The sequence below is a fragment of the Mauremys reevesii genome, linkage group 2, assembly GCF_016161935.1.
Source record: "Mauremys reevesii isolate NIE-2019 linkage group 2, ASM1616193v1, whole genome shotgun sequence".
In the NCBI taxonomy this organism is placed as follows: Eukaryota; Metazoa; Chordata; order Testudines; family Geoemydidae; genus Mauremys; species Mauremys reevesii.
The window spans coordinates 16,993,665-17,016,658 of record NC_052624.1 but is presented as its reverse complement, the minus strand read 5'-3'; positions in this window follow the sequence as shown (position 1 = coordinate 17,016,658).

The following is a 22,994-nucleotide window of genomic DNA, read 5'->3' as shown; positions in this document are numbered from 1 at the left end:
CAAGTTGGAGACAGTCCAGAAAAGAGCAACAAAAATGATTAATCGGTCTAGAAAACATGACCTATGAGGGAAGATTGAAAAAAATTGGTTTGTTTAGTCTGAAAAAGAGAAGACTGAGAGGGGACATAACAGTTTTCAAGTATGTAAAAGGTTGTACAAGAGGAGGAAGAAAAAATGTTTTTCTTAACCTCTGAGGACAGGACAAAAAGCAATGGGCTTAAACTGCATCAAGGGAGGTTTAGTCTGGACATTAGGAAAAACTTCCTGTCAGGGTGGTTCAGCACTGGAATAAATTGCCTATTTGGAGATTTTTAAGAGCAGGTTAGACAAACACATGTTAGGAATGTTCTAGATAATACTTAGTCCTGTCACAAGTGCAGGGGACTGGACTAGATGACCTCTCGAGATCCCTTCCAGTTCTATGATTCTATGATTCCAGCAAGGGAACAAACCTGGTTGTGCTGATGGAGAATTTCAGCTGAAAATTAGGTCTCTATACCAATACACTGCAAGGGGGTGAATCAAAAATTAACATCCCTGTTGCAGCAGAGGAACAGGATGCATGGATTTGTGTCATCATATTGTCACTGAAACAAGATGCAGCTCCAAGGGAGCATTGCAGTTACTTGATACCAGCCGCTTACATTTTTCAGCAGATTTGCAACTAAGCTATCTCACTAACAAGAGCACAAACACAGACTGTAGCAACTTTACTTACGTTCCTTAGTTCTGAGCCATTATTTTTCTCTAAGAAGTTGAAAGGAATGGTACTATCAGATACGTTTTCATCCCACTGACTGCAAATGAGACACAAAACAGACATAAACAATAGTAGAAAAATAAGTCATTTAATCATCTGTGCAGCTAAAAGACACCGCAACAGTACACGATTTACTTCAGCCATGCACATGATTGCTGTAGGTGCGCAAATCCCCCAGTGCATGCAAATAGGCTGGGGTGGTGTTTACCATTCAGGCATTTGCGTGCATATACTGGGCATATGGAAATTATGCATGCGCTTTTCAGAATTTGAGCCATATGTTTTTAAAACACTGACATTGCCATAGACCAGAAATGGTGATAAAAATGATCACTGTAGCAGTCCTTAGGGGTGAGTAATTACTAATCACCAGCAACTGAAAACTACCTAAAAGAAAATAACAGAATTACTTGTAAATTATCTTGCCTAATCTGGCTAGTCCAGTATCTCTCTCATGATTGTTGATATCAAGAGGAGTTGATAGATCTGCTGTCCTCAGTGCAGAAAGCTGTCTGGCATCCATCATTCAAAAAACATTAATCACACAGACTAATGTTCAAGCAATCACCTGTTGACACCGTCTTCCTGGTGCAAAAAAGGCTGGTTCTAGTATGACTGATTTTCTTGGGCATGATAGAAATTTGCCCATAATGTACAAACAAGGTTGCTTCAGAGTAGAGATAATCTGAGTGAAACAGATTCCTTGCTATTCTGAGCAGCTAAGCAAGGTAGGTGATCCTTTGTGATGTCTATTGCAGAGTCAAAGTAATTTTTCTTTGCCTCCTCTAAGGATCTATAATATAATTGAACCCCAAACTTGAGGGAATTTCCTGTCAGTCCTCAAACCCAGTCCCTCTAATCCCATTTGCCATTATTTTGTTTCCCTAAATTCACTTGTCAGTTGCAGTAAAATCCAGTAATGGCCAACACATGTGAGTTTCTTGGGGACCAATGTCCAATTGTCAGAGTTCCCCAGCCTTAGAGATCTTCCCCCTCCTGTAGCCATTAGTTCCACACTCTCCTAGCACCTGAATGGATCTAGGGTTTACTTGTTGCATCACTACATAGAAATCATATCACCCTGATGTCACATTGCACCCGTTAAAGAACTAATAATAGCACCAGGCTGATCCATAGATTTCCTGTGTTCAAAGCTAACCAAGAGACAAAACGTAACATGTGACCTACCTTAGGAACAATTACTATTAAAATGGATAACATGTATGGGGCCTGTCTGTCCTCTCCCTCACACCTTCGTCAAGTCATTTGCATGTGTGTGAAGTTGGTGTAAAATGCTACCAACCAGAACTCTCCATTCACTTATGTACGGGCTTGTGTTTGACACTCATTTTGGACAAGCATGAATAACCACACCTGGTTCAAGGCAGTAGAGAATTGGGCCCTATGGACATCAGGACAACTCTAAAAATATCTGGCAAACAGGATTCATCATCAATGTCACCACTTCAATCACCCAGAACCAATAATCTCAAGGACTCCAAGGAAGGAGCTCATTAAACTCAAATTCCTTGGCATACTGACATGGACAGCAAACTAACTGGGTTTACAGTTCCCAAGAGTAGATCTTGGTATCTGGAGTCAGATGTTCAAAGCACCCCAAAACCTGGATTTGGGGCATTTTCAGAAGGATGTTGAAGGAAAGGTTTGGTTTATTTAGTCTAGGAGAGATTTGTAGATTTGGCCAGAAGGGACCATTATGATCATGTAGTCTGACCTACACTGTCCTAACACGGAACAAAGAACTCCACCCAATCATTTCTGCATCAATGCCAGAACTTCTGTTTGAGTTATAGCATAACTTTTAAAAAGATAACCAGCCTTGACTAAAGGTGCTCATATGAGTTAAAGCACACTTTGGCGGGAGAAACAGACTGAGGATCAGACAACTATATTTCTCATGAATGCCATGTACTGATGGCAAATTTAGGACTCTTAGTAGGACAGCTAAGCACATGCATAAAGGGTTGATGAATCAGGGTCATACTCAGTATTCTAAAGCTCTGCCTAGGAATCAAATCAGCATTCAGGATGTTTTCGGACACCTAGGGCTTAATCCCCCCCCCCGCCCCAGCTTTAACCAGGTATAACTCCATTGAAGTTACAGCTGATTTACACTAACATAAGTGAGAAGAGAACCAGCTCTGATCTTTTTCTTCATCCTCTGCACTGTTATTTGCTGTCTCAGTCATTCTTGAAAGTGTCCTCCTTGGGGAGTCCTTCCATTCCTTTTCACTTTTTCAAATCATTCAGTACTACCAATAATTATGTTTTGCCTTTTCATAGACAAGGAAAGTGGCCTGTTGTTGAAGATGAAAAATAGAGGTAGCCCCATTGTACATGCTAGCAGCAAGAAGGCTTAAGCAGAATTAATGACTGATGAAATTACAGCAAACTGAGAAAAGGGTAATGAGCTCCCTGTAGGCTTGCATTGTGCTGCCCACGTTCCATTATCTGCTAAAATCACTTTCTTTAAATATCTAGATTAAAATAATATCATGTGAACTGAAACTAATGAAAACATCATCTTAATTACCAAGATAGCGCAAAGCAATTTGAGAATTTGAATTCCTCCTGAGAGCCTATTCCCTGTGGAAGAAGCAAAGGAATCCCACCTCTCCTCCACAACAGCAGATGATAAATCACACCATGAAAAAATATTCTGGTCTGTGAGTGACCTGATAAACTCTAGTGCCTTCAGATCAACTCTGGAGCCCAGTACATCTCATTGTGAGGAACTATCAGCCTGTATCTCAGCAGCTAAGGGTGGCCTTTCTGAACACCAAAGATCAGTTATCTGTGCCCTCTCTGAGTCCAGCCAATTCAGAAAGAAAGTACTAACCACTGTGGCAAAACCAAACTCTCCTCTGCAACTCTGATCCATGATGAACATGTTTTGGCTAGTGAAGGAGAGTTGAGAGCATGTGGGACTCCTACAAGCTGAGATCTTTAACACCTCTTGTAAAAAGGAAATCTGATCACTTACCCTACAGTCAGTAATCCAGCCAATGCTTACGAAACTATCACTTGTTGCAAATAACCTCCTTACCATTCAGTATCTAACCTCCTGTTCCTTAGTACACTAAAAGAGAAGTTCACCAACAATTGCCTCTTACTCCATCTAATATCCTGGACTCTCCTAGGATTGCTCTGGTGGCACTGAGGAATGATCTCCTTGTGGGCCTGGACAAATGCCATTAAAGCACTCTCACATTGCGGGGCCTTTCCTCAGCATTTGAGACACCCAACCATGGAATCCTGCTATCCTGCCTCAGAGACCTGAGACCTGAGCTTAGTGAGCTCCCTCTGACATGGCTTCTATCTTTCCTCTTAGGTCTAGCCAGAGTCACATTGAGAGTGGGAGTCACAGAGTGGAGCTATGCACAAATCTCTACCCACCAGAACACTAAACACTCCATGTTGCTAATAAGTTATCATCAACCTATCAGTCACCTTTAAAATCTCCTAAGAAAGGAGACACACCTTACCGTTCCTAGTTTCAATTTCCCCATGTTTATAAAGATGATTATGCTTATTCAGCCTCCTTTACTGGGGTATTACAAAAATTAGTTAATGTCTGTACAGTGCACTGAACATGCAAAGCACTATATAGATACTAAGTGTTATTATTCTAATATCTGCCGTATTATGGGCCAGATCTTCAGCAGGCGTAAACTCATGTAGCTCCATTGTCTTCCATGCAGCTAGGTTAATTTACTCTGGTTGAAGATCTAGCCCTGTGACTTAATTTCACTCTACAGATCTATAGCCTTTGTGAGCACGGATCCCAAGTTCACATGGAGTCCACTGGATGCAAGAGAAAAAGAGCTGTTGCATTTATGATGCGATTCTGTCCTGGGTTTTATTACCACCACTCTTTATTCTTTGCAATGAGAGGCTGTTACTACAGATTTATAATGAATAAGGTAATAAAGTGTAACATTAGTTCTAGCTGGTAGGTCCTTGTATTGCCAGGAAATGCATTCTCAAGAATTGATGTTTGCTGCATACTAACTCAATTATTGTGTGGATCTGCACCTCAAATACAGCCCAAATACCATATTTAGAGGCAGCACAAGTAGGGTGACCAGACGTCCCGTTTTTAAAGGGACAGTCCCGTATCTAAGCCCTCCTGCAGATGTCTCGACTTTTTCTTAAAAACGGGCAAATTGTCCCATATTTTCTGTCTTCTCCCTCTCCCCCATCAGTACCGGCGGGTCCTGCTGCTGGCCGGATCCCTGCTCGCCAGCCACTTGCCCCCCAGTGCTGAATGGGAAGGGTCCAGTGGCCGACAATGGAGGTTGGTGTGCAAAGCTGGGGGGGGCGGGTGCGATTATGCAGCATGCAGGGCCAGCCATCCCCCCGCTGGTCCTTCAGCACAACCCCCACTGGGTGCTGGCTCTCGGCCAGCAGGGCCCTGCCCCCCATCCCATTTCCGGACAGCACTGGCTGCGCCCTGTGAGCTGCGGTGGTCGGTGACTGCGGGAAGGCACCAGACAGCAGCCGGTTTGTCATCTCTGCTGCCCACCCATCAGCCCTTTACGTGCTTCTCTTCTTGCTGTCCTCTCCCTGCTTTGCCCTTTCGCCCCCCACCTCCCCGCAAATCCTGCTGCTCCTCCATATCCCCCCCCGGGGCGGCTCCGACTCCCAGCACTGTGCGGAAAAGCAGCCCCTGGTCGGAGTGCTCAGCTCACCAATAGCCCGGCTGGCAGGCTCCTTCCTTCCCCCACTGCCTCTGGCTGGGCTGGCACCACGGAAAATCCCAAGATCCTCTGGTCCGGGGCTCTGGCCAGGAGGAGCCAAGCCCTGCATGTGCCAAAGCATTGGCAGAGGGAAGCCTCTCTGCCCCCCAGCTAAACTCTGGAGTGGCTGGGGGAGGAAGCGATTTCTAGCCTGATCACACCCCAAACCCGAAGGTTCAACAGTAGCCCCCGGGCAGGGGCTTAGCAACCTCCTCACCCACCCCTCCCCCCAGGTCTTGCCCCCAGGGAGCATGGGGCTCCTCTGTCCCCTAGGCAGCCTCCTCTGCTGAGCCACCTCTCTGGCTGGGTTTGCGGAAGCCCCTGCAGTCAGGTTCCCTGGGCTTAACCCCTTCCTGCCCGTGCTGTAACCAGGGAACAGGAGGTGGCTGGGTTACATCGGTGGCCAGCAGCAGCCTGGAGGTATTAGCTGCCTTTTGACATTGTCCCTTCCTGCCTGCACAATCTGCTTCCAGCCACATGATGCCAGGGGCGGCTCCAGGCCCCAGCACGCCAAGCGCGTGCTTGGGGCGGCATGCCGCGGGGGGCGCTCTGCCGGTCGCCGGTCCCGCGGCTCCGGTGGACCTCCCGCAGGCACGCCTGCGGAGGGTCTGCTGGTCCCGCGGCTTTGATGGAGCCACGGGACCAGTGGACCCTCTGCAGGCGTGCCTGCGGGAGGTCCACCGAAGCCGCAGGACCAGCGGACCCTCCGCAGGCACGCCTGCGGGAGGTCCACTGGAGCCACGGGACCGGCGACCGGCAGAGCGCTCCCCGTGGCATGCCGCCGTGCTTGGGCGACGAAATGTCTAGAGCCGCCCCTGCATGCTGCTCATTAAGCTGGAGTCAGGCAAGCCCAAGTATTTTTCACAAAAACCTGACGTGCCGGCACTGGTGCCCAAAGTGGTGGTTTGAGTATCAATTGCTTAAAGAATTTGTCAGTGTCCTTTTAAGAACAGGGAGGGAAGGTTTTGGGACATCACAAAAAATATTCTTGCAGAACGAATGCATCTTAAACTTTCCCCATGTTTATTGACATGAACCAATAAAAAAATATAGGGCAACACATCATTAAATGAATTGAGCCCTTGAATGTGGCATTTTATTAAATTCAGTTTCAATGGATGTAAGTTCAACATTTTTAACATGCATTTAATGGAGGATTTATTTTATGATGCCCATCATCCAGTACCTACTGATGTCATATTTTATATTATACCTTGTCGCATTCTGGGGTGCAGTCCAGGTCAGTGAAAGGTTGTGTCATCACCTGCCCTATACCCCCGGCTGCCTTAAATGCACTGCTGCTGTGACTCACATCTCGGACACCAAAAGCTAGCAGACAAGCATGCACCCCCTGAGCATGTGCCTTGCAGCTCTGCTTCAGCACTCTGACCCCAGCTGCCTGTTTACAACATAACAGCCTCACTCTAGTCTTCAACAGCTTTTTGGTTACACCTGGCAAAATGACCCCAACACCCCCCAGTTCCAAGTTTTCTCAAAACCACATGCTGTGCAATGTCCAGCCCTCTCCTGGACCATTTAGAGGAATAATAAGTTTGTTTGCTCCTCTAGAGAGACAATCTGTCCAGCTTATCACTGGAACTGGCTTTAATTACCACTTCAGTTCAAGCACAGCACTAGGTTGGTTTAGATTTAAAGTAAAACAAGTTTATTAAGGAGCTAGGATTTCAAGTGAGTTCAAGTATGAAGCATAGCGTTAGAAATGGTTACAAACAAAAATTAAAAATGTTTTCTAGAGGCTAAGACTTAACAAAACGACAGTCTTGGTTCAAGCTAAGATTCTTATCACACTACCTTCCAGCAAGATGGCTGATCACTCCTCTGTTAAGGATCTCCCACTAAACCCAAAGTACTCAGTTCCTTTATCTTCTTAGGTGAAGGATAGAAAGGGGGAAAGAATGCCAATTTTTTATAGTCAAATGAACTTTTGAAATTGATTCTTCTGGAGATTACACACACACACACACGCACACACACACACACACTGAAGTTCATTCAAGCTGTGAGGAAGGTGACATGGCGTCTTTAAGGTAAAACAAATTCCTTTGTGTAGGGTAGAATAACTTCAGCCCTGCCAGCAGACACTTTAAAAACACAGTTCCCAATGTGTTTGTAATTTTGAATTTGCCCTCCATACATATTCCACTTAATAATGATCAGTATGTCATTAGCTTTCTATTGATATCTTACATGGCACCTTTTAGATACAGATTATGACATTAGAGAGTTGGAGTACATTGAACTGGTCAGGCCAGCTGATACACACACTACCAGATATCAGTGAGCCCCTTGCCTTCTTGCACTGGGATGCTGTTACATACATGCACACATCTGTCATATTTTGTACTTCCTATGTATAACATGCAGTTATAAACACAGAAACTGTGTCTTTAGGAGACACTACAAACCTTCCTCCTCACAAAAGTCTTTCCTCTATAAGAACAACACACACAACACTGACACTCCCTTTTACCCAATAGCCCCTACCAACCAAAATTAAAAAATATTCTTTCCAACGGATATAGTAGATTCTGCATCACCTGAAGTCTTGAAATTAAGATGGGATGTCTTCAAAAAGATGCGCTTTAGTTCAGCAACAAGTTGTGGGTTTGATACCAAATTTATTGGGTGATGTTACAGGGCCCAAGTTATATAATCACATAAATGTAGTGCTGGAAAGAACCTCTAGACATCATCAAGTCGAGCCGCCTGCACTCACGCAGGACCAAGTAAACCTAGACCATCCCTGATAGGTGTTCACCTAACCTATTCTTAAAAACCTCCAATGATGGGGATTGCACAACCTCCCTTGGAAGCCGATTCCAGAGGTTAGCTACCATCATAGTTTCTCCTAAAATCTAACCTAAATCTCCCTTGCCTTAGATTAAGCCCATTACTTTTTGTTCTACCTTAAGAGGACATGGAGAACAATTGATCACCATCATCTTTATAACAGCCCTTAATATATTTGATGACTGCTATCAGGTCCCGCCTCAATCTTCTTTTCTCAACACTAAACATGCCCAGTTTTTTTAACCTTTCCTCATTGGTGAGGTTTTCTAAACCTTTTATCATGTCTTTTCTCTCTTCTGGACACTGTCCGATTTGTCCCAAAGTGTGGCACCCAGAATTGGACACAGTATTCTAGCTCAGGCCTCACCAGTGCCAAGTGGAGCAGTACAATTATCTCCTGTCTCTTACATACCACATTGCAAATACATCCCAGAATGATATTAGCATTTTTCACAACTGCATCATATTGTTGACTCATATTCAATTTGTGATCCACTATAACCCAAAAGCACTGCCACCTACTTAGTTATTCCCCATTTTGTAGCTGTATATTTGATTTGGCCTTCCTAAGTGAAGTACTTTGCACTTGTCTTTATTGAATTTCATCTTGTTGATTTCAGACCAATTCTCCAATTTGACAAGGTTGTTTTGAATTCTAATCTTGTCCTCCAAAGTGCATACAACCCCTTGCAGCTTGGTGTTGAGTACAGTTTTCAATCAGTTGTGCACCCACTTTATCGTCATTTAATCTAGACCACACTTCTGAAGTTTACTTATGAGAAAGTCACATTGGACTGTGTCAAAAGGCTCACAAAAATCAAGTTATATCAAATCTACTGCTTCCCTCCATCCATGAGGCAAGTAACCCTGTCAAAGAAGAAAATTAGGTTGATTTGGCATGGCTTGTTCATGATAAATCCATGCTGGCTATTCCTTATAATCCTCTTATTCTCTAGGTGGTTACAAATTGATTGTTTAATAATATGTTCCAGTATCTTTCCAGGTATCAAAGTTAGCTGACTGGGCTATAATTCCCTGGGTCCTCTTTGTTCCCCTTTTTAAAGATAGGTACTATGTTTTCCCTTTTCCAGTGTGCTGGGACCTCACCCATCCTCCATGAGTTCTTGAAGATACTTGCTAACGAGTCCATGATTACTTCAGCTAATTCCGTAAGCAACCGAGTATGAATTTCATCAAGCCCTGTCTATTTGAATATATCTATCTTATCTGAATAGCCTTTAACCTGTTCTTTCACTATTTTGGCTTGCATTCCTTTGCCACTGTTGTTCATTTTCTTGAGTATCTTGTCACCATTAAACTTTTTAGGGAAACTGAAGGAAAATAGGCATTATACACCACAGCCTTCTTGAAATCATCATTTATTAGCTTTCTTCCCTACTAAGGAGAGGACCTACATTTTCCTTCATCTTTCTCTTGCTCCTAATGTATTTAAAGAACCTCTTCTTTTTGCCTTTTATGTCCCTTGCTAGGTGTAACTCATTTTGTGCCTTAGCCTTTCTGATTTTGTCTTTACATGCTTGTGCTGTTCTTTTGTGCTCCTTCTTAGCAAATCAGCCATGTTTCCAGTTTTCATAGGATTCTTTTTTGATTTTTTGGTCATTAAAGAGCTCCGATGAGGCCATACTGGCTTTTTCCTATTTTTCCTATCTTTCTTTCAAATCAGGATAGCTTGCAGTTGTGCCTTTAATATTGTCTCCTTGAGAAATTGCCAGCTCTCCTGGACAGCCTTACCCCTTAGATTTTATTCCCTGACCCACCAGTTTGCTGAGTTTGTTTCAAATACTCCTCATTAGGTTAACAACTTGGTGCACAGAGATGCTCTTTCCCGTCTCAGTGAGGTGGACCCCACCTCTTCCCAGAATAGCATCACATAGTTGAGGAATCCAAAGCCCTTTTATTGACAACACCTGCACAACCTCAAACACAACCTGCCTGAACCAGGAGGATGGTTAAAAACACAACCTGAACCCCAACTCCTTCACACAAGCTCCCAGAGCCCTGTAGTGACTGATGATCTGCTCATGGTCATACGTGGCAATATTATTAATGCCCATATGGGTGAGCAGCATGGGTCAGATTAGATTATGCAGAAGGTCAAATAAGATTATCACAATGGCTCTTCTGGATTTAAAATCTATAAAAGCAAAGAAAGGTAACACAATCCAGTCATATGATCACAAGTAACTGTCATTCCCCTAAAAAAAAAGAACAGGAGTACTTGTGGCACCTTAGAGACTAACAAATTTATTTGATGAAGTGGGCTGTAGCCCACAAAAGCTTATGCTCAAATAAATTTGTTAGTCTCTAAGGTGCCACAAGTACTCCTGTTCTTTTTGCGGATACAGACTAACACGGCTGCTACTCTGAAACCTGTCATTCCCCTGTGTGGATACATGAGTGATATCACCGTAACAGAAATGAAGTAACAGAATGCATGACATAAGTGGCTCTGTGGATGCCCACTTGGATATATGCTATATGTGCAAACACATTAAAAGGGTCAGGTTAATACATTAGTAAGTGGGACAAATTTATGCCTTGTAAAAGTAGTGGAACAGTAGTTACATCAAGTGTTGCCAAGAGGCATATTACATTACTGCTGCTATTTTATACATTCAACTGTAGCCTGTACTTCACGTTGCTGCAGGATGCATTTGATATTTAAAAATTAAGCTACTGCTAAAAGATATTTTATCCTTTGCTCTTTTAATATTTCTGTGGGATTCTATTTTCCATTCTTTGCTTAAAATGAAAGTGTCATAGCAAATTATATGTAAAACAAGAATAATCCTTTTCTCTGCAATTTCAGATCCAGTAAGATAGCTTTAAAAACATGTCTGTGGATACTGAATACCTACACAATATTTGAAATATAGATGAAATTTATTGAGTGCTGTTAGTGTACATGGCACTTTACATTTAAGGACAAGGGGCAAATTCTGTGCCCAGTGAAGTCAATGGGAAAACTCCCACTGACTTTAGCAGGAGCAGGAGCAGAATCAGACCCAAGAGCCCTGTCCCAAGGATTCTACAGACTAGGCCAATCCTGCAACCGTCTTACTTACATGAGCAGTCCTCACTCACAAAAACAATCCAGTTAACTCCAACACATTGACTACAGTGGAACTACTCACACAAGTAAAAATTACTCATATTTAAAGGTTGCAGGACTGGAGGCCAAGTGAGAATAATACAATATACAGGATGATAGGTCACATGTAAGGAGTCCTAGTGAGATAATCAAGAAAGATATCAGCAAAGAAAAGCTTAGTGGGCCTGATTCAGAGGCCGCTGAAGGCAATGGAAAAACTTCCATTGATTTCAAAGGGCTTTAGATCAGGCCTATGAAAGAAAGTAGTTTTGCAGAAAGACAGGGAGGGAGATTAGCACACAAGAAAACTATCCAAAGTTGAAAGGAGTGGCATGAAAGGAAGAGTGATATCACAAGCAGGAGAAAAGGATTAAAGGAACAAGACAGGAGGTAGGAGAAGATGTGTGGCAGAGATACATGGGCATGGAGTAATACTGTGCCCTGGGAGAACCCAAAGATCCTGGTGCATGAAAAATAAACTAGAGATTGTTCACTAGGACAAAGAGTCAAAGGAGCTGAGGTGGGTCAGACCAGCAGACTAAGACAATGATCTTAGCAATAACGTGTTAAGATGCCAGGAGAGGATTCCTAATGACCATTTGGTAGTGAATGTGCAACAGGTACCAGTATGCTAGGAAATCCATAGTAAATTAAGTGCCGTTAGCTTTAGCAGGGACATTGTAACCATTGTATTTATGTATATCTTGTGATATGAAAATGAGACAAGTTTTATTTTCCTTTTCTCTGAGATGTCAATTTTCTATCGATTTCTTCACTGGCCCCATCTTGAATGCTAAGGAGATTAAAGTGGTCATTGATTTACAACAGTGAATTAATTTCATAGAGCGCTGACACATCTCAGACAGTGATCTGATGCTGAAACAGAATCGAAGTACTGTATTTTACATTGAAATGATTCTTTAAGCAAATATTCAGAGCCAGGGCTGCTGTGTGGTTACTGACTAGAGCTGGTTGGGAATTTTCTGTCAAAATGTTTTTTTTCTCCTGTGGAAAATGTGGTTTCCACAAAGTCAAAATTTTCCATGAGAAACTATAAATTTTTGCTACTTAAATTTTACTTTTCCATTGGGAAAATCAAAATGAAATATTTTATTTAGGGTTGAACTGAAAGAATTTCATCTTCTCTTCCAGTTAAAAAAAAAACAAATATATTTAACCTAATTAAGTAATTATGCATATGTTGGGGCTAAACCACACATCAACTTTATGGCCAAATTCTGCCAAGTGAAACTCCGTTGGCTTCAGGGGACATGCACTGCAGTGACCAAGGAAAGAATTTGGCCCTTCAGTATTATTTAGCTCGAGGTACCATTGTTAGGACTAATTCTGCTCTGTGCTACACCTGTACAAACCTGGAGTCATAGGCACCGACTTCCTCTCTTCCCAAGGGGTGCTCGACCCCTGCTGGCCCCAGGCCCAGCCCTCATTCCACCCCTTCTTCCAATCCCTCACCCCTGCCTCTTCCTGCCCCCCTCTGCCATCACCCCACCCCCACTCTGCCCCTGCCCTGCCTCTTCCTGCTCCCAGCTGCTCCCACCCTGCGCCTCCTGCACACCGCGGAACAGCTGATCGTGACAGGCAGGAGATGCTGGAAGGGAGGGGGAGGAGCTGTTCGGCAGGGCTGCCAGCGGGCAGGAGGGCAGTGGGGGAGGGGGAGGTGCTGATTTGTAGGGCTGATAGTGGGTGCTGAGCACCCAGGAGCATCCACGGAGTTGGCGCCTATGCCTGGATTCACCCTAGTGAAGCTGACCTCACTGAATTGTTACTTTCATTTGAATTATTCTGCATTAAAGCTGGTTTAATTGAGAATAGGACCTGGTCGAATTACAGCATAAGCAGAAAGCACCCACAAGCATTATCCAAAGATTTTGATAACCTTTAAGGCCTTTTTTGCATTTACCTCTGTCGGAGAAAAACTCAGTTCTCACTTTTTGTTTGGGTGCAGCAGAGTCAGATACTTTATTATTTCTCAAGCAATTGCAATTGAGGGAGGGAGTGCCCTAGGACACAGGGTCGCCCCAGTCCCGGACAGGTCTCTCAACAGGTAAACAATTACAGCAGCATTTATACTTTTGTCTCAGACAATAATAAGCAACAGCTGCATTTTGTTTATACATAGGCCATCCTGATATCTTGTTTTTCTCACTTAAGAGATTCCAGTCTACATTTTGTATTATCTACACAAGGTCGAAACAACTTCTCACACAGTTCTTTTCCACTCACCTCACACAATCCTCGCTTCTACAAATCTCGCGTTATTAGGGTTACAGTTAGCCTAACTCTTACTAACAGAGACTGTCATGCATTAAGATCCCCTACAAATCCCTGTCAGTTCTTTCTCTACTTCCACACCCCTATTATTACATACATTTCTTAGCCATGCTCTACATACTTTGATGGGAACCAACTAGTTCAGGTTATTACTCCATCTCACTGCACCACTTGACAATAGCTTAATAAAATCATAAATCAAAATATGACAGCCGTTGAAGATCTAGCCAGTCACGTTTAGTATGCTACAGAACCAAATGTTTAAGCATATTAGCCCACCTTCAAAGTTTTGCCAGCAAATATGACCCTGGCCACTTTCTTCTGGACTGTTCCCCACATCCTATTAAGAGAGTATGCTCAAGGGAAAAGTTATGTACATGGATAGGATACGCAAACTTTTTCACAGTATTGCATTTACTTGAGCAATCTGTCAAAGTACAGTGGCAGGAGAGGTAAAGCTTTCTCTGCACTGAGGGGTTTGCCTAGGGTCAGATTGTCACCATCAAATAGCCCCAATGGAATCAATGACTATTCACGAAAGCTTATGCTGAAATAAATTTGTTAGTTTCTAAGGTGCCACAAGTACTCCTGTTCTTTATTCAAAATGAGTACAGTTACCAGAATCTGGCCCACAGTAACTCATGATTAAAGTTAGGGGGAAATTTTCATCCACAACTTATTTTCACCAAAAACACAGATGTGGGTTGATCAAAACATTTCATGAATTGGTGTTGAATTTGCCAAATTATCTCGATGTATTTAAAAAAAAAACTTTAAAAATTTCTGAAAAAGTTTTCTTTTGATATTTTCAAAACAAAATATTTCAATTTTGTTATTCAATACATTGTTTTGAAATATACTTCCATTTTATTTTAAAAAATAAATGATCAATAAAGCTCAAAAACAAAATAGGATGTTTTATTTGTGAAAGTAGAATGAATTATATAGTAAAAATAAGAATTGATTAAAGGAATGCTGTATGTTCCTTTAAGCGGAAATAAGAAATGTTGAAATATAGTTGTCAGGAAGAGAAACATTAATGTACAAAACAATGGGTCCACTTAAGCAAATGGTGGGACATTAACAGAAGATCAGTAATAGTTAATAAGGAAATAAGATATGCATGTCTAGCCCAGGTAAACTTATCAGATTCTGCTTCCTTTGTTATCTTGTTAAGTTTGTGCCATTTTATCTGTATAAATAAGATAGTTTGTGTCTTGCATGGTGCTCACATTATCTGGGTGTATTAGCAGAGCACTGTGCGAATAAAACAGAGTGGTCTGACAAACTGAGAGTGCTGAGTTTGACTTTGACATATTCTACCCCCAAATGAGTTTTTTTCTGATTATTTTGGTTCACCAAAAATTCACATCCATGCCTCCTCAGACATTAGGCTGACTGATGTTTGCAGGTTGCAGGGGAGAGCCATGTAACAGGCTGAGACAAGCAGGAGTTCTGGAGGGATCAAACTGGAGAAGTTACACATTCTCCCTCTTCTGCTTAAGCACACTGAAAGGGAAGTTACTTACCTCCTTGTAACTGGAATTCCATGTTCAATGGACCGTCACCATAATACACTGGGATCTGGTGTGGTAATTCATGACCTCGTGGGGCCTGAATGAGAGAACCAATGGTAAGTATTTCATTGAAGAAAATGGAGCTATGATGAGGATGATTCACATCAGCAGAGGATGTGACCCAGTATGTCTAAAGAACGTAATGAAGGGCAATCTTAACATTATTTGGAGAGTTCAATATAAACTAATAAAATTTTCTCAATCCTATTTGCAGAGCCCCTTTAAAATACCAGTTAGTTCTAGTTACCCTTGAATCTAAGGGCTTGGCTACACTGGAGCATTGCAGCGCTGGTGGTGGCTTTACAGCGCTGCAACTCACTCACCACCCACACTTGCAAGGCACATACAGCGCTGTATCTCCCTGGCTACAGCGCTGGCTGTACTCCACCTCGATGAGAGGAATAAAGACTACAGCGCTGCTGATGCTGCGCTGCTCCGCCAGTGTGGCCACCAAAAGCACTGTTATTGGCCTCCAGAGGTATTAGGAGGTATCCCAGAATGCCTGTTCAGCCACTCTGCTCATCAGTTCGAACTCTACTGCCCTGGCCTCAGATGACCAACCGTCAGACCCGCCCTTTAAATGCCCCAGGAATTTTAAAAATCCCCTTCCTGTTTGCTCAGCCAGGTGTGGAGTGCAATCAGTGAATCTTTCCAGGTGACCATGGCTCCACACAGCAAACGAGCCCCAGAATGGAGCAACGGCGAGTTGCTGGACCTCATCAGTGTTTGTGGGGAGGAAGCTGTGCAGTCTCAGCTGCGCTCCAGCCATAGGAATTACGATACCTATGGGCAGATATCAAGGGCCATGATGGAAAGGGGCCATTACCGGGATGCGCTGCAGTGCAGGGTTAAAGTGAAGGAGCTGCGGAATGCCTACCACAAAGCCCACGAGGGAAACCGCCGCTCCGGTGCTGCCCCCACGACCTGCCATTTTTACAAAGAGCTGGACGCGATACTTGGGGGTGACCCCACCTCCACTCTGAGGACCACCATGGACACTTCAGAGTGGGGGGAGGAGGAGGAGGAAAGTGAGAGTGAGGGTACTGGGGTGGGGGAGACACTCCGGAGTCCCTGGAGCCATGCAGTCAGGAGCTCTTCTCAAACCAGGAGGAAGGTAGCCAGTCGCAGCAGCCGGTACTTGGTGGAGGACAAACAGAGGAGCGGGTTCCCGGTAAGCGGCTTTTATTTTCAGGATTTAAATTTTTCGGGAGAGGAGGGGGGGTTAGGGCTGCATGCATGCATGCCTAGATGCGGAACAGCGCATTGATGTGGTCTATCACATCGCGGTAATCGGCCTCGGTAATCTCTTCGAAAGTTTCAGCCAGAGTGTGGGCAATGCGCTTGCGCAGGTTTAGTGGGAGAGCCACTGTGGTCCTTGTCCCAGTCAGGCTAACGCGCCCGCGCCACTGTGCCGCGAGGGGTGGGGGGACCATTGCTGCACACAGGCAAGCTGCATAGGGGCCAGGGCGGAATGCGCATTGCAGTAGAAGACCTTCCCGTGCTTCCCAGGTGACCCGCAGCAGCGAGATATCTTCCAGGATAAACTCCTGTGGAAAATGTTGGGATAGTGTTCAGTGTGGGTGCCCCCTGCAGCTGTTTGCTTTCCCCAATGCACAGAAACCCCGAGGACAGTACAGCCCTGAAACAATCAGTCCCCCTTACTCACCATTTCGGGGCTCCCGTGGGTTATGTGCGCTCTCTTTGGGATGGGAAAATTATGCTATTGTGAAGACTGTTAATGTGCCCTCCTTAACTGCAGGGGAATAACTCTGTCTGGTATAAACAATGCTGCCTCTGTTAAGTGTTGCATTTTGCTTTTACAGATGCAACCTTGAGATCTCGGCTGTCCGTTTTATCACCGGCTGAGAGACTACAAAACCTCTGGAAGAGGCTGTGAAAAAGCAAAGAAGCCATGCTGCAGAAGGGAAAGCAGGATCCACAAGAAAAATGCAGCACACAGGGAAAAAAGCACGGAGCGGTTGATAAGCATCCTGGAGCGCCAAGCGAACTCTATCCAGGCGTTCGTAGCCATGCAGGCAGAGCACTACCGCCCCCACTCCCTCCGCTGCCCTTGTCCCAAAGCTCTTTCCCTTCTGCCCCCATGTCAGCTCAAAACCCCCTTCCCCAGAATCTGGGTTCTTACCACCACCAGCTGCCTCCAACACCTGTACGTTCACCAACCAGCCCTGAGAACTACGACCCTTACCCTCTGCACTCAACCCCCATCACCATGCAGTATAGCCATCCTGAAGTGCAGCAGTCATTGCACAGCACTCCAGACAGGACATATTCAAACCTGTGACTGTACAGTTCCCCACCCCAACCCCTTGCCCTTTCAGATTCCCAAAAAGTTGTGTGTCTTTCAATAAAGTAATTTTCTTTTCAATAAATGAATTCTTGGCTTTGAAAACAGTCTTTATTATTGCAGAAAGTTAAAGATACCTTAGCCCAGGAAAGAAACAGGCACTGCAAATCAGCTTAGGAAACACAGATTCCTACTAACATTGTAACCACGGCACTTCACTCCCGTGCAAGGCACCAAACATTACTCTTGGTTTTCAGCCTCAAATTCCTCCCTCAAGGCATCCCTAATCCTTGCAGCCCTGTGCTGGGCCTCTCCAGTAGCCCTGCTCTCTGGCTGTGCAAATTCAGCCTCCAGGCGTGAACCTCAGAGGTCCATGCCTGACTGAATCTTTCACCCTTCCCTTCACAAACATTATGGAGGGTACAGCACGCGGATATAACCGCGGGGATGCTGCTTTCCCCCAAGTCCAGCTTCCCATACAGAGATCGCCAGCGCCCCTTTAAATGGCCAAAAGCACACACCACAGTCATTTGGCACCAGCTCAGCCTGTAGTTGAACCATTCCTTGCTGCTGTCAAGGCTCCCTGTGTACGGTTTCATGAGCCACGGCATTAACGGGTAAGCAGGGTCTCCAAGGATCACAATGGGCATTTTGACGTCCCCTACTGTGATCTTCCGGTCTGGGAAAAAAGTCCCGGCCTGCAGCTTCCTGAATAGGCCAGTGTTCCGAAAGATGCGTGTCATGCACCTTTCCGGGCCAGCCTGCGTTAATGTCAATGAAACGCCCACGGTGATCCACAAGCGCCTGGAGAACCATAGAGAAATACCCCTTCTGATTAACGTACTCGGATGCTACGTGGGGTGGTGCCAGAATAGGAATATGGGTCCCATCTATTGCCCCTCCACAGTTAGGGAAACCCATTTGTGCAAAGCCATCCACAATGTCCTGCACGTTCCCCAGAGTCATGGTTCTTCTGAGCAGGATGCGATTAATGGCCCTGCAAACTTGCATCAACATGATTCCAACGGTCGACTTTCCCACTCCAAACTGGTTCGTGACCGATCAGTAGCTGTCTGGAGTTGCCAGCTTCCAGATTGCAATAGCCACCCGCTTCTCCACAGGCAGGGCAGCTCTCAATCTCGTGTTCTGGCGCTGCAGGGTGGGGGCGAGCTCCTCACACAGTCCCATGAAAGTTGCTTTTCTCATCCGAAAGTTCTGCAGCCACTGCTCGTCATCCCAGACTTCCATGACGATGTGATCCCACCACTCAGTGCTTGTTTCCCGAGCCCAAAAGCGGCATTCCACGGTGCTGAGCATGTCTGTGAATGCCACAAGCAATTTCGTGTCATACGCGTCACGCGACTCGCTATCATTGTCAGACGCCTCACTGTCACTTTGAATCTTAAGAAGTAGCTCAACTGCCAAACGTGATGTGCTGGCGAGACTCAGCAGCATATTCCTCAGCAGTTTGGGCTCCATTTCCCACAGACCGAAACGGAACACAGAATCGCACTGCACAGAAAACGTTGAAAGATGCAAGATGGTGCCAAACGTGGATGGAAAAACAGGGATTGCTGGGATGTGAAGCGATACATCACGGGGAGTTGGGACAAGAAGCAGAATGACCCGCACCCTCCACCCCCTTCCCACAACCCACGGCGCCAGAATGGGAAGAGGTGCTCTGTGGGATAGCTGCCCATAATGCACCACTCCCAACACCGCTGCAAATGCTGCAAATGTGGCCACACTGCAGCACTGGTAGCTGTCAGTGTGGCCACACTGCAGCGCTTTCCCTACACAGCTATACGAAGACAGCTTTAACTCCCAGCGCTGTACAGCTGCAAGTGTAGCCAAACCCTTACGTGTTTACAATTTACAGTTCCAAAGGAGTAGCTCTCTCTTTTTTATTCATGAACAGATGCAGGGAAAAATGAGACTATTTTATTGCTGTGTTCTCATGTTTAAATATACCCAGTATTATAGCCCAATCATGCTGTCTGCCATTCATTATTATGACTCATTTAAATTATAACTACCTTCTTTCAGCAGATCTAACTGCATATTGATTTGGAAACCTTTACACAACAGAAAACTTACAGTGGCCAAATAAAGTAGCAGTGATAATAAAGTCCATTCTGTGGTCTGCATTTATCATTTTCTTTTTGTGGGGCTAGAGTTAACCCTTTTTTAAATATTAATTTAATACAAACTCATTCAGTGCTAGTGTACATTAAAAGCCAAATCATTCGGTAATCAAATAGTCATTACTCTTTTGGGAATTACTCTCGGGGAACACTTGCATTTCTATTTATTGCTCTATTATATGATAATGGGATATTTAATATTAAAAAATGCATTTCATTGATTTGAAGTTCACATTTAATTTAAACTTCAGTTGACACAAAAGAAATTGTGGAATGGGTGTATATTTGTCATTCGTTGCTCATGATATTCCTCGGTACCATCCTTTCCTTTCCCCAGCTCTCAGTAATGCAGTGGAAAACATCCAGTGCGGTGCTATTCAAGAGACAAGGGTCCTAATTCTGACCTTGTAAACTCTGGGTCTAACTGCAGACCAATGTGAGAATGTGCTGTCTCCACAGGAATAAGAAAGGGAAAACCTAGCAGGAGCTATGACTCCTTAGCGTGAGGGAGGAAAAACTAGCAGCAGCCTGTTATATAATGTCCATTTAAGGACGGCAGCTGCTTGTTCCTGACTAATTTAAAGGGCCAGTCCCCAGAAAAAAATGCTGGGAGAAAAGTTTCTCTCAGAGGAACCTTATGCTAGGAATAGTCAGTATAGGTCAGGGGCTGTAAAGAAAGATGTGTTGGTGTTATATGTGCCACCATTATATCACTGCTAATTTTTTTTTGATTGATCCTGTAGTACCCTTTGATTTCATTGCAGGCCAGATCAAAATATCACAGATATTCACTGAGGCTCCAGTTCAGCAATGTATTTAAATATGTACTTAAGACCCAGTGAACTCAGTGATACTTAACCACATGGTTAAAGTTAAGCATATGGTAAGTACTTTCCTGAATAAGGATGGACTGCTTAAGTGAGTCCTAAGGGCTGCTTTTACTCATGTCCTGGCCACAGCACTAAGAAGGTTCTCTCTGCCGGAGTGTGGTGTGCTTCAGACATGTGCTATAATGTAGCCCAGCTGGGGAACCTGGCCCATAGAGAATGGAAGTATGAGGCACACAAATTACAACCCCTGTGGGGAACCACTGTGGCATTTCTGAAACAAAATTGTGATGTGATGGAGGGTGGCCTGGGGTCGTTCTGTCTATACTGTGCCACTGAGGAATTCCCCTTGCACTAGCTGCATTCCACAGTGGAGACATCTGACTGGCTTCCAGCCGCTTCCGCCATTAGCACAGGGGAGTATCTGGGACGCCATCCAGAATGTTGGCCTATGACAACGGAGTGTCACTTTATGTATATTTTCAAATGTAAATCTTATTGTTAGGGGCAGCTTTTCAATCATATCAGGGGTTCTCAAACTGTGGGTTGGGACCCTGATTTAATGGGTTCTCCAGGGCTGGTGTGAGACTTGCTGGGGCCCGGGGCCAAAGCCGAAGTACGAGCCCCACCACTCAGGGCCAAAGCCTGAGGGCTTCAGCCCTGGGCTGCGTGGCTCAGGCTTTGGCTTCAGGCCTGGACAGCGAGGCTCAGATTACAGGCCCCCTGCCTGGGGCTGAAGCCCTTGGGCTTCGGCTTTGCCCCCCTCCCCCTATGAGATGGTGAGGCTCGAGCTTTGGCTTTGGCCTTAGAGTGACCAAATGTCCCGATTTTATAGGGACAGTCCCAATATTTGGAATTTTGTTGTATATAGGCGCCTATTATCCCCACCTCCTGTCCCAATTTTTCACACTTGCTGTCTGGTCACCCTATTTGGCCTCCCTACTTGGGGTGGCAGGGCTCAGGCAGGCTGAGGCTTCGGTCATCCCTCCTGGGGCCGTATAGTAATTTTTGTTGTCAGAAGGGAGTCATGGTACAATGAAGTTTGAGAAGCGCTGAACGATATAAATCACCCAGCGCAGTCAATAATCAAATATATCCAAACTTCTGAATATGATATTTGCTCCATTTGCCAGATTAGTAAATTTACAATTCAGGTAATGTGTGTCCTATGTTTTTCCTAGAGTTATGTTTAAAATAGGTTAAATCATTATTATTATCACTATTTATTATCTGCATTATTATCATAGCAACTCGGGGCTCCATTTATGTACCAGGACTCCAATGTAAGACGCACTATATAAGCACAGAACAAAAAGACAGCGCAAAGAGATAACAGACAGATACAGATAATCCAACAAGGAAACAATGAGACAATGTTGCTGTGAGTGATCAGGAGCGGCCTCAGCATATCCATGGCCTAATGGTTGTCAAGTTGTTTTTTTATCAGCTTCACAGCAAAGGAGTTGTTTCAAGTAAGGTTTTGAAAGAGGCTAATGAGTTAGTTTTGTGGATCTTCTACATTTTAGAAACAATATATGCAGCGAAGGAGTTTTTATAAAGGCTAGCATTAGAGACAGGAAATAGAGTTGCTATATCATTTGATCATCTCCATTTCATTGATTTGATTTAATTTTCTTGCCCATACAAAAAGCAGTGGTCTGTGTGCAGAGTATTTTAAAGCAGCAGTATTAACAACACACTCAAACAAATCACATTTGTGGTGTTCTTCTGTGAAAATGTTAGTGGTTTACAGGAAAGGCTGGATTATTTATTTATTTTACACACAGTTAATGCTAAGAATGTTCCTCTATGACAAATGTTTAGCAATAAGGATAAACGCCCAAAGGGACTTGCATCTACAGGTAGCATGGAGGGGTTGCCAAGAAAACCATACTGAATGTTTCAGTTGCATTTGAAATAAGTTGGAGTAAATAATTCTATTAAAGCTTCTGGAGATCGGTATGTATTTAGAAAGATTTCTAAAATCAGAATATCTATTAAATGAAAAACTCAGTATTAGCTCCAGATGATGGCTTTGTGGGCTTAAAAATGATTAGCCAAACCTTCATTATAAATAGGTCCTTTTCCCCAAATCTCACCTTTTGTATCTCCTCCTCATTACAAAGGATGTAATTTTGTCTAATACAGGCCTTGTGCTGAATTGCAATCAGCACCCTCATTTCCAGGGCTTTCAGTACTGCCTAATGGAATGAGACCCTAAATCACTAGTGGACATCGAATTCAATCATAAAAACATATTTTGATAGAGTAGCAGTTATGCTGTGATATGATTAGGACAGCCAAGGAGCTTTAAAGTATAAATTATGGCTAGGTAAAGCTATAGTAGGCAAAAACATTATGTGTTTACCACTTTATTACACAATCATGTATTAATATAGAATTAAA